A 14,721-nucleotide genomic window follows, 5' to 3' on the forward strand; every position below is an offset into this window, starting at 1 on the left:
TGATCATATTTTCTATTCCGCTATTTGATCAAAACCTTTGGGTATAAACAATTAAATTGCGGGATAGTCTGTGTCGGTACGTGTGAGATACACCTTTCCAATTTTTGGGGCGCATCTCATACTGCCGAGGATTTGAGGGTGCTTCAGTCTGCCTCCTGCCTGTTCCGAACTCCTCCTACTCCTCATCCTGCCTTTAGGGTACAAAAAATTGTAATCGGGGCCTAGATTGTGTTTGTACGTGTGAGATACACCGTTTTGTAAAATTTGTCCTATTCCGCTATTCAATATACACCCTGTTTGAGTGTAAAAAATTAAATTGCGGGATAGTCTGTATCGGTACATGTGTGATACACCTTTTTAAATTTGTTTGGCGCATCTCCTTCTACCGCCGAGGATTGCAGGGAGCTTCAGTTTGCCTCCTGTTCCCAACTCCTCCTACTCCTCTTCCTCATCCTTCCTTTAGGGTACAAAAAATTTTATTCGGGGCCTAGTCTGTGTTTGTACGTGTGAGATACACCGTATTATAAAATTTTTCCTATTCCGCTATTCAATATACACCCTTTTGGAGTATAAAAACATTAAATTACGGCATAGTCTGTATCGGTACGTGTGAGATACACCTTTTAAATTTGTTTGGCGCATCTCCTTCCCCCACCAAGGATTGCAGGGCGCTTCAGTTTGCCTCCTGTTCCCAACTCCTCCTACTCCTCTTCCTCATCCTCCCTTTAGGGTACAAAAAATTTTAATCGGGGCCTAGTCTGTGTTTGTACGTGTGAGATACACCGTTTTTTTATCCTTTTTCCTATTCCGCTATTCAATATACACCCTTTTGGGGTAAAAAACATTAAATTGCGGCATAGTTTGCATATTTGACTGTCAGATACACCCGTGCGATACTGTTGTTGTTTTGTTCCGCTATTCAATAAACACCTTTCTAGGGCAAGATCATAAATTACAGAAATATGAGGAGACCGCCAAATAGGGGCCGTGGCCTGGGTCGTGGTGCTGCTGGTAGAGCTCCTGTTGCAAGGAGAGGACGTGGTCGATCTGTGCCAGCTACACGCACAAGTGAAACACCTTCCTCAAGTGTGAGTAGGCGACAGAACCTGCAGCAGTATTTGGTAGGGCATAATGCGCCTCTAGACGTGATGAGGCCTGAAGAAGTACAGGCGATAGTAGATTGGGTTGCTGACAGTGCCTCCAGTTCCTTCACATTGTCTCCCACCCAGTCTACTGCAGAAAGGTCAGAGTTGGCACCTGCAGCCAATGTCCAACCGTCTTTCACCTCACCCCCTTGCAAATCAGGCAAGCAGTCTGAGCCCCAAGCCATACAGCAGTCTCTTCTTCTTTTTGAGGACTCTGTTAGCAGGGTTTCCCAGGGCCATCCACCTAGCCCTGCCCCAGAAGTGGAAGAGATTGAGTGCAGCGATGCCCAACCACTTATTTCTCAAGATGAGTACATGTAAGGACCATCGCAGCACATCTCCGATGATGACGAAACGCAGGTGCCAACTGCTGCGGCATTCAGAATTGTGGAGACCGACAAGGAGGGCAGGGGTGAAGACTGGGTGGAAGATGATGTGGAGGACGATGAGGTCCTCGACCCCACATGGAATGAATGTCATGCAGGTGACCTGAATATTTGGAGGAAGAGGCGGTGGTCGCACAGAGCCACCAGCACAGCAGAAGAGGGAGCAGGGTGCAGAAGCGGAGTGGCCGTGCCCTAGACACTACGCCCGCTACTGCCCAACGCAGCAAGGGAACGAGCACACCAAAGTCAGCTCAAAGGAGTTCTCTAGCCTGGAGGTTCTTTAGAAAATGTGCTGATGACAGGACACGAGTGGTTTGCACCCTGTGCAATCAGAGCCTGAAGCGAGGCATAAACCTTCTCAACCTGAGCACAACCTGCATAATCAGGCATCTAAGTGCAAAGCACGAGCTGCAGTGGAGCAGACACCTTCAAAACCAAGAAACGTCTCTGGCTCATCCTGCTTCCTCTTCTGCTGCAGTCTCGGCCGCTCCAGCCACATCTGTAGTGATGTAAGGGCTAAGTTGCGCTAATGGGTACTAAATCCACAAATAAATGTAAGATGAAGCACACTAATGATAGTCCACAATGGTGACAAGTCCGTATCCAAATGAAAGGCACAGTCCAAAATAAACGATTCCAGTGGCAGATGATTAAACCAACATTCAAATCTCCTTACCAGAAAGCAGAATGGAGTTCGCCCAAAAACTCAAGTCAGATCTAAACACTCAGCCTTCGATCGATGTGATCAGATAGTCCTCACATCCACAGATGGTGATCATATGCAAAGAAAAAATAGACAGTCCATAGCGTAATACTGTTGAATACTATTTCATCACCCAGAGGAGTGCACACCGTCACCAGATGGCTGATAGTAGAAAGCACCAGTAACCTTAAGTCCCAAGTCCTTACCAGATAATATGTAATTAAAGGTGATAATTAGAAATGGAAGTGACACACAGAGACCTCTCCCGACACCACTGCCTCTTACCAGATTTTGAATAAGTGAGAGCCACACAATCTGTCGTCCCGTCTCCGGAGCCAATAGCTCTAATGGTCCCTCCAAATAATGACAAGTTCTCCCAGAATACAATGGGTTAAGCCACTCTCCCCAGAAGCCAATCCTTGGAACAGGTGTCACCAGGAGAAAATTCTAGGGCTGACTCGGTCATGTATCATATGGTGTAAAAAACAAAAGCACTACATAGTGCATTACCAAAGACACTTTTAATAAAGAAAAGACAGCAACTTACAGAATATGAGATAAATTTCAGCGAGGATATAGGCGAGCCGCCGGCCGGTCGGCTCCTCCGCCCGTCCTAATAAAACACTCGTTCCCACAAGCAGGTGACGTCAGCACGCCGCGACCGACGCACGTTTCGTCAAATGTGACGTTTTCAAGGTACGTGTGAGATACACCTTTCCAAGTTTTTGGGGTTCATCTCATACTTCTGAAGATTTGAGGGTGCTGCCTGTTCCAAACTCCTCCTACTCCTCATCCTGCCTTTAGGGGTACAAACAATAGTAATTGGGGCCTAGTGTGCTTCTGTACGTGTGAGATACATACGCTTTTTTTGATCATATTTCCTATTCCGCTATTCAATAAAAACCTTTGGGGATCAATTAAATTGCGGGATAGTCTGTGTTGGTACGTGTGAGATCCACCTTTCCAAGTTTTTGGGGTTCATCTCATACTTCTGAAGATTTGAGGGTGCTGCCTGTTCTATACTCCTCCTACTCCTCATCCAGCCTTTTAGGGGTACAAACAATAGTAATTGGGGCCTAGTGTGCTTCTGTACGTGTGAAATACATACACTTTTTTTGATCATATTTCCTATTCCGCTATTCAATAAAAACCTTTGAGGATCAATTAAATTGCGGGATAGTCTGTGTTGGTACGTGTGAGATACACCTTTCCAAGTTTTTGGGGTTCATCTCATACTTCTGAAGATTTGAGGGTGCTGCCTGTTCCAAACTCCTCCTACTCCTCATCCTGCCTTTAGGGGTACAAACAATAGTAATTGGGGCCTAGTGTGCTTCTGTACGTGTGAGATACATACACTTTTTTTGATCATATTTTCTATTCCGCTATTCAATAAAAACCTTTGGGGATTAGTTAAATTGCGGGATAGTCTGTGTTGGTACGTGTGAGATACACCTTTCCAAGTTTTTGGGGTTCATCTCATACTTCTGAAGATTTGAGGGTGCTGCCTGTTCCATACTCCTCCTACTCCTCATCCAGCCTTTTAGGGGTACAAACAATAGTAATTGGGGCCTAGTGTGGTTCTGTACGTGTGAGATACATACACTTTTTTTGATCATATTTTCTATTCCGCTATTTAATCAAAACCTTTGGGTATAAACAATTAAATTGCGGGATAGTCTGTGTCGGTACGTGTGAGATACACCTTTCCAATTTTTGGGGCGCATCTCATACTGCCGAGGATTTGAGGGTGCTTCAGTCTGCCTCCTGCCTGTTCCGAACTCCTCCTACTCCTCATCCTGCCTTTAGGGTACAAAAAATTGTAATCGGGGCCTAGATTGTGTTTGTACGTGTGAGATACACCGTTTTGTAAAATTTGTCCTATTCCGCTATTCAATATACACCCTGTTTGAGTGTAAAAAATTAAATTGCGGGATAGTCTGTATCGGTACATGTGAGATACACCTTTTTAAATTTGTTTGGCGCATCTCCTTCTACCGCCGAGGATTGCAGGGAGCTTCAGTTTGCCTCCTGTTCCCAACTCCTCCTACTCCTCTTCCTCATCCTTCCTTTAGGGTACAAAAAATTTTATTCGGGGCCTAGTCTGTGTTTGTACGTGTGAGATACACCGTATTATAAAATTTTTCCTATTCCGCTATTCAATATACACCCTTTTGGAGTGTAAAAACATTAAATTACGGCATAGTCTGTATCGGTACGTGTGAGATACACCTTTTAAATTTGTTTGGCACATCTCCTTCCCCTGCCAAGGATTGCAGGGCGCTTCAGTTTGCCTCCTGTTCCCAACTCCTCCTACTCCTCTTCCTCATCCTGCCTTTAGGGTACAAAAAATTTTAATCGTGCCTAGCCTGTGTTTGTACGTGTGAGATGCACCGTATAATAAAATTTGTCCTATTCCGCTATTCAATATACACCCTTTTGGAGTGTAAAAAAATTAAATTATGGCATAGTCTGTATCGGTACATGTGAGATACACCTTTTAAATTTGTTTGGCGCATCTCCTTCCCCCACCAAGGATTGCAGGGCGCTTCAGTTTGCCTCCTGTTCCCAACTCCTCCTACTCCTCTTCCTCATCCTCCCTTTAGGGTACAAAAAATTTTAATCGGGGCCTAGTCTGTGTTTGTACGTGTGAGATACACCGTTTTTTTATCCTTTTTCCTATTCCGCTATTCAATATACACCCTTTTGGGGTAAAAAACATTAAATTGCGGCATAGTTTGCATATTTGACTGTCAGATACACCCGTGCGATACTGTTGTTGTTTTGTTCCGCTATTCAATAAACACCTTTCTAGGGCAAGATCATAAATTACAGAAATATGAGGAGACCGCCAAATAGGGGCCGTGGCCTGGGTCGTGGTGCTGCTGGTAGAGCTCCTGTTGCAAGGAGAGGACGTGGTCGATCTGTGCCAGCTACACGCACAAGTGAAACACCTTCCTCAAGTGTGAGTAGGCGACAGAACCTGCAGCAGTATTTGGTAGGGCATAATGCGCCTCTAGACGTGATGAGGCCTGAAGAAGTACAGGCGATAGTAGATTGGGTTGCTGACAGTGCCTCCAGTTCCTTCACATTGTCTCCCACCCAGTCTACTGCAGAAAGGTCAGAGTTGGCACCTGCAGCCAATGTCCAACCGTCTTTACCTCACCCCCTTGCAAATCAGGCAAGCAGTCTGAGCCCCAAGCCATACAGCAGTCTCTTCTTCTTTTTGAGGACTCTGTTAGCAGGGTTTCCCAGGGCCATCCACCTAGCCCTGCCCCAGAAGTGGAAGAGATTGAGTGCAGCGATGCCCAACCACTTATTTCTCAAGATGAGTACATGTAAGGACCATCGCAGCACATCTCCGATGATGACGAAACGCAGGTGCCAACTGCTGCGGCGTTCAGAATTGTGGAGACCGACAAGGAGGGCAGGGGTGAAGACTGGGTGGAAGATGATGCGGAGGACGATGAGGTCCTCGACCCCACATGGAATGAACGTCATGCAGGTGACCTGAATATTTGGAGGAAGAGGCGGTGGTCGCACAGAGCCACCAGCACAGCAGAAGAGGGAGCAGGGTGCAGAAGCGGAGTGGCCGTGCCCTAGACACTACGCCCGCTACTGCCCAACGCAGCAAGGGAACGAGCACACCAAAGTCAGCTCAAAGGAGTTATCTAGCCTGGAGGTTCTTTAGAAAATGTGCTGATGACAGGACACGAGTGGTTTGCACCCTGTGCAATCAGAGCCTGAAGCGAGGCATAAACCTTCTCAACCTGAGCACAACCTGCATAATCAGGCATCTAAGTGCAAAGCACGAGCTGCAGTGGAGCAGACACCTTCAAAACCAAGAAACGTCTCTGGCTCATCCTGCTTCCTCTTCTGCTGCAGTCTCGGCCGCTCCAGCCACATCTGTAGTGATGTAAGGGCTAAGTTGCGCTAATGGGTACTAAATCCACAAATAAATGTAAGATGAAGCACACTAATGATAGTCCACAATGGTGACAAGTCCGTATCCAAATGAAAGGCACAGTCCAAAATAAACGATTCCAGTGGCAGATGATTAAACCAACATTCAAATCTCCTTACCAGAAAGCAGAATGGAGTTCGCCCAAAAACTCAAGTCAGATCTAAACACTCAGCCTTCGATCGATGTGATCAGATAGTCCTCACATCCACAGATGGTGATCATATGCAAAGAAAAAATAGACAGTCCATAGCGTAATACTGTTGAATACTATTTCATCACCCAGAGGAGTGCACACCGTCACCAGATGGCTGATAGTAGAAAGCACCAGTAACCTTAAGTCCCAAGTCCTTACCAGATAATATGTAATTAAAGGTGATAATTAGAAATGGAAGTGACACACAGAGACCTCTCCCGACACCACTGCCTCTTACCAGATTTTGAATAAGTGAGAGCCACACAATCTGTCGTCCCGTCTCCGGAGCCAATAGCTCTAATGGTCCCTCCAAATAATGACAAGTTCTCCCAGAATACAATGGGTTAAGCCACTCTCCCCAGAAGCCAATCCTTGGAACAGGTGTCACCAGGAGAAAATTCTAGGGCTGACTCGGTCATGTATCATATGGTGTAAAAAACAAAAGCACTACATAGTGCATTACCAAAGACACTTTTAATAAAGAAAAGACAGCAACTTACAGAATATGAGATAAATTTCAGCGAGGATATAGGCGAGCCGCCGGCCGGTCGGCTCCTCCGCCCGTCCTAATAAAACACTCGTTCCCACAAGCAGGTGACGTCAGCACGCCGCGACCGACGCACGTTTCGTCAAATGTGACGTTTTCAAGGTACGTGTGAGATACACCTTTCCAAGTTTTTGGGGTTCATCTCATACTTCTGAAGATTTGAGGGTGCTGCCTGTTCCAAACTCCTCCTACTCCTCATCCTGCCTTTAGGGGTACAAACAATAGTAATTGGGGCCTAGTGTGCTTCTGTACGTGTGAGATACATACGCTTTTTTTGATCATATTTCCTATTCCGCTATTCAATAAAAACCTTTGGGGATCAATTAAATTGCGGGATAGTCTGTGTTGGTACGTGTGAGATCCACCTTTCCAAGTTTTTGGGGTTCATCTCATACTTCTGAAGATTTGAGGGTGCTGCCTGTTCCATACTCCTCCTACTCCTAATCCAGCCTTTTAGGGGTACAAACAATAGTAATTGGGGCCTAGTGTGCTTCTGTACGTGTGAAATACATACACTTTTTTTGATCATATTTCCTATTCCGCTATTCAATAAAAACCTTTGGGGATCAATTAAATTGCGGGATAGTCTGTGTTGGTACGTGTGAGATACACCTTTCCAAGTTTTTGGGGTTCATCTCATACTTCTGAAGATTTGAGGGTGCTGCCTGTTCCAAACTCCTCCTACTCCTCATCCTGCCTTTAGGGGTACAAACAATAGTAATTGGGGCCTAGTGTGCTTCTGTACGTGTGAGATACATACACTTTTTTTGATCATATTTTCTATTCCGCTATTCAATAAAAACCTTTGGGGATTAGTTAAATTGCGGGATAGTCTGTGTTGGTACGTGTGAGATACACCTTTCCAAGTTTTTGGGGTTCATCTCATACTTCTGAAGATTTGAGGGTGCTGCCTGTTCCATACTCCTCCTACTCCTCATCCAGCCTTTTAGGGGTACAAACAATAGTAATTGGGGCCTAGTGTGGTTCTGTACGTGTGAGATACATACACTTTTTTTGATCATATTTTCTATTCCGCTATTTAATCAAAACCTTTGGGTATAAACAATTAAATTGCGGGATAGTCTGTGTCGGTACGTGTGAGATACACCTTTCCAATTTTTGGGGCGCATCTCATACTGCCGAGGATTTGAGGGTGCTTCAGTCTGCCTCCTGCCTGTTCCGAACTCCTCCTACTCCTCATCCTGCCTTTAGGGTACAAAAAATTGTAATCGGGGCCTAGATTGTGTTTGTACGTGTGAGATACACCGTTTTGTAAAATTTGTCCTATTCCGCTATTCAATATACACCCTGTTTGAGTGTAAAAAATTAAATTGCGGGATAGTCTGTATCGGTACATGTGAGATACACCTTTTTAAATTTGTTTGGCGCATCTCCTTCTACCGCCGAGGATTGCAGGGAGCTTCAGTTTGCCTCCTGTTCCCAACTCCTCCTACTCCTCTTCCTCATCCTTCCTTTAGGGTACAAAAAATTTTATTCGGGGCCTAGTCTGTGTTTGTACGTGTGAGATACACCGTATTATAAAATTTTTCCTATTCCGCTATTCAATATACACCCTTTTGGAGTGTAAAAACATTAAATTACGGCATAGTCTGTATCGGTACGTGTGAGATACACCTTTTAAATTTGTTTGGCACATCTCCTTCCCCTGCCAAGGATTGCAGGGCGCTTCAGTTTGCCTCCTGTTCCCAACTCCTCCTACTCCTCTTCCTCATCCTGCCTTTAGGGTACAAAAAATTTTAATCGGGCCTAGCCTGTGTTTGTACGTGTGAGATGCACCGTATAATAAAATTTGTCCTATTCCGCTATTCAATATACACCCTTTTGGAGTGTAAAAAAATTAAATTATGGCATAGTCTGTATCGGTACGTGTGAGATACACCTTTTAAATTTGTTTGGCGCATCTCCTTCCCCCACCAAGGATTGCAGGGCGCTTCAGTTTGCCTCCTGTTCCCAACTCCTCCTACTCCTCTTCCTCATCCTCCCTTTAGGGTACAAAAAATTTTAATCGGGGCCTAGTCTGTGTTTGTACGTGTGAGATACACCGTTTTTTTATCCTTTTTCCTATTCCGCTATTCAATATACACCCTTTTGGGGTAAAAAACATTAAATTGCGGCATAGTTTGCATATTTGACTGTCAGATACACCCGTGCGATACTGTTGTTGTTTTGTTCCGCTATTCAATAAACACCTTTCTAGGGCAAGATCATAAATTACAGAAATATGAGGAGACCGCCAAATAGGGGCCGTGGCCTGGGTCGTGGTGCTGCTGGTAGAGCTCCTGTTGCAAGGAGAGGACGTGGTCGATCTGTGCCAGCTACACGCACAAGTGAAACACCTTCCTCAAGTGTGAGTAGGCGACAGAACCTGCAGCAGTATTTGGTAGGGCATAATGCGCCTCTAGACGTGATGAGGCCTGAAGAAGTACAGGCGATAGTAGATTGGGTTGCTGACAGTGCCTCCAGTTCCTTCACATTGTCTCCCACCCAGTCTACTGCAGAAAGGTCAGAGTTGGCACCTGCAGCCAATGTCCAACCGTCTTTCACCTCACCCCCTTGCAAATCAGGCAAGCAGTCTGAGCCCCAAGCCATACAGCAGTCTCTTCTTCTTTTTGAGGACTCTGTTAGCAGGGTTTCCCAGGGCCATCCACCTAGCCCTGCCCCAGAAGTGGAAGAGATTGAGTGCAGCGATGCCCAACCACTTATTTCTCAAGATGAGTACATGTAAGGACCATCGCAGCACATCTCCGATGATGACGAAACGCAGGTGCCAACTGCTGCGGCGTTCAGAATTGTGGAGACCGACAAGGAGGGCAGGGGTGAAGACTGGGTGGAAGATGATGCGGAGGACGATGAGGTCCTCGACCCCACATGGAATGAACGTCATGCAGGTGACCTGAATATTTGGAGGAAGAGGCGGTGGTCGCACAGAGCCACCAGCACAGCAGAAGAGGGAGCAGGGTGCAGAAGCGGAGTGGCCGTGCCCTAGACACTACGCCCGCTACTGCCCAACGCAGCAAGGGAACGAGCACACCAAAGTCAGCTCAAAGGAGTTATCTAGCCTGGAGGTTCTTTAGAAAATGTGCTGATGACAGGACACGAGTGGTTTGCACCCTGTGCAATCAGAGCCTGAAGCGAGGCATAAACCTTCTCAACCTGAGCACAACCTGCATAATCAGGCATCTAAGTGCAAAGCACGAGCTGCAGTGGAGCAGACACCTTCAAAACCAAGAAACGTCTCTGGCTCATCCTGCTTCCTCTTCTGCTGCAGTCTCGGCCGCTCCAGCCACATCTGTAGTGATGTAAGGGCTAAGTTGCGCTAATGGGTACTAAATCCACAAATAAATGTAAGATGAAGCACACTAATGATAGTCCACAATGGTGACAAGTCCGTATCCAAATGAAAGGCACAGTCCAAAATAAACGATTCCAGTGGCAGATGATTAAACCAACATTCAAATCTCCTTACCAGAAAGCAGAATGGAGTTCGCCCAAAAACTCAAGTCAGATCTAAACACTCAGCCTTCGATCGATGTGATCAGATAGTCCTCACATCCACAGATGGTGATCATATGCAAAGAAAAAATAGACAGTCCATAGCGTAATACTGTTGAATACTATTTCATCACCCAGAGGAGTGCACACCGTCACCAGATGGCTGATAGTAGAAAGCACCAGTAACCTTAAGTCCCAAGTCCTTACCAGATAATATGTAATTAAAGGTGATAATTAGAAATGGAAGTGACACACAGAGACCTCTCCCGACACCACTGCCTCTTACCAGATTTTGAATAAGTGAGAGCCACACAATCTGTCGTCCCGTCTCCGGAGCCAATAGCTCTAATGGTCCCTCCAAATAATGACAAGTTCTCCCAGAATACAATGGGTTAAGCCACTCTCCCCAGAAGCCAATCCTTGGAACAGGTGTCACCAGGAGAAAATTCTAGGGCTGACTCGGTCATGTATCATATGGTGTAAAAAACAAAAGCACTACATAGTGCATTACCAAAGACACTTTTAATAAAGAAAAGACAGCAACTTACAGAATATGAGATAAATTTCAGCGAGGATATAGGCGAGCCGCCGGCCGGTCGGCTCCTCCGCCCGTCCTAATAAAACACTCGTTCCCACAAGCAGGTGACGTCAGCACGCCGCGACCGACGCACGTTTCGTCAAATGTGACGTTTTCAAGGTGTCACATTTGACGAAACGTGCGTCGGTCGCGGCGTGCTGACGTCACCTGCTTGTGGGAACGAGTGTTTTATTAGGACGGGCGGAGGAGCCGACCGGCCGGCGGCTCGCCTATATCCTCGCTGAAATTTATCTCATATTCTGTAAGTTGCTGTCTTTTCTTTATTAAAAGTGTCTTTGGTAATGCACTATGTAGTGCTTTTGTTTTTTACACCATATGATACATGACCGAGTCAGCCCTAGAATTTTCTCCTGGTGACACCTGTTCCAAGGATTGGCTTCTGGGGAGAGTGGCTTAACCCATTGTATTCTGGGAGAACTTGTCATTATTTGGAGGGACCATTAGAGCTATTGGCTCCGGAGACGGGACGACAGATTGTGTGGCTCTCACTTATTCAAAATCTGGTAAGAGGCAGTGGTGTCGGGAGAGGTCTCTGTGTGTCACTTCCATTTCTAATTATCACCTTTAATTACATATTATCTGGTAAGGACTTGGGACTTAAGGTTACTGGTGCTTTCTACTATCAGCCATCTGGTGACGGTGTGCACTCCTCTGGGTGATGAAATAGTATTCAACAGTATTACGCTATGGACTGTCTATTTTTTCTTTGCATATGATCACCATCTGTGGATGTGAGGACTATCTGATCACATCGATCGAAGGCTGAGTGTTTAGATCTGACTTGAGTTTTTGGGCGAACTCCATTCTGCTTTCTGGTAAGGAGATTTGAATGTTGGTTTAATCATCTGCCACTGGAATCGTTTATTTTGGACTGTGCCTTTCATTTGGATACGGACTTGTCACCATTGTGGACTATCATTAGTGTGCTTCATCTTACATTTATTTGTGGATTTAGTACCCATTAGCGCAACTTAGCCCTTACATCTACCCATTTTGCTTGTCACAATTTAAGTTGCTGCTGTGTTTTTTAGTAGTTAGCGCAGTTATATTTTCCTTTTACATCTGTAGTGATACCGGCACCTGCCACCCCGCAAACAGAGGATCTGTCAGCAACACCACCACCTGGGTCACCAACCATCTCCACAATGTCCCGTGGAAGCGTTCAGCTTTCCATCTCCCAAACACTTGAGAGGAAGAGGAAGTACCCCCCTACCCACCCGCGATCCCTGGCCCTGAATGCCAGCATTTCAAAATTCTTGGCCTTTGAAATGCTGTCATTGCGTCTGGTGGAGACGCACAGTTTTAAAAACCTTATGTCGGTGGCTGTCCCACAGTACGTCGTGCCCAGCCGCCACTACTTTTCCAGGCAAGCCATCCCTTCCCTGCACAACCAAGTGGGGGAAAAAATCAGGTGTGCACTGCGCAACGCCATCTCTGGCAAGGTCCACCTAACTACCGATACGTGGACCAGTAAGCACGGTCAGGGGCGTTATATCTCCCTAACGGCACACTGGGTAAATGCAGTGGCGGATGGGCCTGAGGCGGATAGCAATTTGGCGCATGTCCTTCCACCACCGAGGATTGAAGGGCGCTTCAGTTTGCCTCCTGTTCCTAACTCCTCCTACTCCGCTTCCTCATCCTCTACCGCCTCCTCATCCGGACAGCGTAACACCTTCACCACCAACTTCAGCACGGCCAGGGGTAAACGACAACAGGCAGTTTTAAAACCTGCCTGTTTGGGGGATAAACCACACACCGCGCAGGAGTTGTGGAGGAGCATGGAACAGCAGACAAATGAGTGGGTGCTGCCAGCGAGCCTCAAGCCCGGCCTGGTGGTGTGCGATAACGGGCGAAATCTCATAGCAGCTCTGGGCCTAGCCGGTTTGACGCACATCCCTTGCCTGGCGCATGTGCTGAATTTAGTGGTGCAGAGATTCCTTAAAAACTACCCCGATATGTCAGAGCTGCTGCAGAAAGTGCGGGCCGTCTGTGCGCACTTTCGGCGTTCTCACCCTGCTGCTGCTCGCCTGTCAGCGCTGCAGCGTAACTTCGGCCTTCCCGCTCACCGCCTCATATGTGACGTGCCCACAAGGTGGAACTCCACCTTGCACATGCTGCAAAGACTGTGCGAGCAGCAGCAGGCCATAGTGTGTAACGCTCATGCGTTTTTTGTTAGTGAATGGATTTGCAGCTGCAGAATTATTACACTCAGTAGTCTTGTAGAGAATGTGTTGAACAACATATCCAACTCTCAGGACTTCATCACTGTGTACAGCCTGTTATGCAAATATACATACACTCAATATGATGTTCCTGGAGTGATAGAATGTATATGATAGAATAGAGGTGAGAGACAGGCAATAGAATGGTGAGCACTTAGTAGTAGTATTCAGGAGAGTGGTAGGTGATGATAGTATGTGAAGGGGAATGACAGGACCTCTTTCTAGTTGCTGGCAACCATTTTCTAGCTTGACCTGTGTAACACCATTTTCTTTCTTACAACTGTGACTTGTAATGACTTGTTTCAGTTAAGGTTACTTTAAGTCTTTAGTTAAACATGAACAATGACCTAAGTAAATCACCCGATATGTTCTGACACTTCAAGATAAAGATACATCCCCACTTCCTTTGTACCTAACACATTCTGCTTCCTTTTATTCTAAGTTGAGTTATAGGGTCTAGACAAGGCGTATTTTGAAATTTCTAACGAACATTCTGTATTAACCCATTGTTCAACTTTTGTGAGAACTTGACTCTTCCTGAGAGTATCCACTCCCCCTCCCAACTGTATTTCCTGTTCAATACTGTGTATAAGACTTACCCCGCTCCAAATAAAGTTAAGAATGCTTTTGACTGAACACGGGTTGCATGTGTTTTTTTGAACAGGATAAAGTATTCTCCAGAGCTCTGCTTTTCTTTTACATAGAACAAACCATAAGTCAGGGACTTATTATATATACACTTAAGGTATCTAGGTTGGGCATAAAGGAAATCACCAACAGTATGCAGATAGGTTTTAGCAATCATGTATAGTAACAGGTGGTAGAGGACAGCAGATGAAGTATGCAAGAGAGAGTACCCTAGTGCAATGATAGGTGATGGTAGTCCCAAGAGCTAGCAATCTATGCAGATGATAGAAATAGCTTAGATAGTAATAGTCCCTTTAGTATGCAGTAATAGATAGTGAAAGTTAGGTTGAGGAAGGAATCCCCTGCGGGGTACTTATCACTAGATGGGTTAGTAGTAGCAAGGTCCAAGAGTAATGGAGTAATCCGGTAGCGAGATACTGGATCGGTAGCGAGGTTCCGGTCTTGTTCAGGCAAGGGGAATAGCTTGAAGCTCCGGCAGCATTGGACAAGACAAGGCAACATGCGGTTTGAACGAGCAATGAGTGAGAGAAAGCCGGCGATTGAAATAGCCGCTCATAGCGGCGCCCGGCGATGACGTCATTGCCCTTAAAGGTGTATGCGTTCCATTTGGATAGCAAGATGGGACGCAATATTAAGAGAGAAATGTGGAAATAAGGGTACCAGAGGTACCAGAACATTACAGTACCCCCCCCTTAAGGCCGGCTCCGGAAGGCCTCTAGAACTGGTTTTTCCGGGTATTTCGAGTGGAAATTGCGAATCAGTCTATCGGAGGTATCCAGCCAGGTGTCGTCTTGGGGCCCATAGT

This window comes from Pelophylax lessonae, assembly GCF_965119305.1.
Source record: "Pelophylax lessonae genome assembly, chromosome: 9".
Taxonomy (NCBI): domain Eukaryota; kingdom Metazoa; phylum Chordata; class Amphibia; order Anura; family Ranidae; genus Pelophylax; species Pelophylax lessonae.